General features: G+C 59.1%; 1 protein-coding gene across 1 annotated transcript in view; it reads right to left on the bottom strand.

Moving 5' to 3' along the window:
* Positions 1-954, bottom strand: part of LOC103610936 (DEP domain-containing protein 1B-like) — a gene marked incomplete at its 5' end in the record, with an annotated part of 21,547 nt that overhangs the window by 13,480 nt on the left and 7,113 nt on the right. The window lies entirely within an intron of this gene.

Below are 954 nucleotides of genomic sequence, written 5' to 3'. Positions count from 1 at the left end.
ACTAGGAATGGATACCTCAGTTTGCACTGATCAGGTTCCCTTGCAGCTCCTCTTCTGCTCCCCCACCCCCCACAACACAGCTGCCCTCCCCAGACTCCCTGCAGTCATGGTCAGGAGGGAGGGCCACTCAGATTTTCCTGGCCCCAGGCTAGGGAAGGGAGGGATCCAGACTCCCCTCCAGGGAAGAACCTCAGGGTTTTTGTGCCTACCCCCTCCCAGCCAGCATGTGCCCCTCCCCCATTATAAAGCTCTGCCCAGCATGTGCCCACGGACTGTCCCTTCCTCCCTCCCACTGAGTAGAGTTGGGTTCCTGCCCTTCATGCAGGGAGACCGGGGGAGGGGGTGCCCGTGCCCTGGGGATGGCCCCTTTGCTTGCATTTTGGGCTCTCTCCAGAGTTCTTTCTCTCCCTCTTCTTCCTGCCTGTGCTCTCGCCCTCCCCACCGAACCCCTCTCTGGTACCACTAGCTCAGGGCTTATTTCTGTCTGGGCCTTCACTCCCCTCCTTCGCCTGCTCATTATCGCTCCCTCCCTGATGCCTGTCACTTCCCTCAGGCCTGGGCCTTGACTCCTTTCTCCCCCTCCTGCTCCTCCTCCTCACTCTGCTCAGTTTTTTGGTTGGTCCCTTGCGGCCTCCCTCACTGGGTCCTCTCCTCTGTTTCCCTCTTTGTTCTCCTCTTTTCTAACTATAAATAATTCTCCTCTTTGCACTTGCTGCCTCTAAGGGCCACTCTAGGCCCTTCATACTTGAGGATCCTGAGCAGGGACAAGCCTAGTGTGGCAGGCAGCCGGGCCCCTTCCCTCCCAGGACTGGGCGCCCTGCCTGCCTGGCCGGCTCTTGGTCCTCACGCCCACCCACGTTATTCCTCCACTTTGTTGCCCTGAAAGCTGCAGCAACAGCAAAAAGGGTTAAAATTTGGCCATGAGCAGTGCCACCCCCCAGGACCCTGCCTCGG

The sequence above is a fragment of the Galeopterus variegatus genome, unplaced genomic scaffold (assembly GCF_000696425.1).
Source record: "Galeopterus variegatus unplaced genomic scaffold, G_variegatus-3.0.2 Scaffold12093, whole genome shotgun sequence".
NCBI lineage: Eukaryota > Metazoa > Chordata > Mammalia > Dermoptera > Cynocephalidae > Galeopterus > Galeopterus variegatus.
Note: the sequence above shows the minus strand (reverse complement) of the source record. Positions and strands in the feature narration are given on the sequence as shown.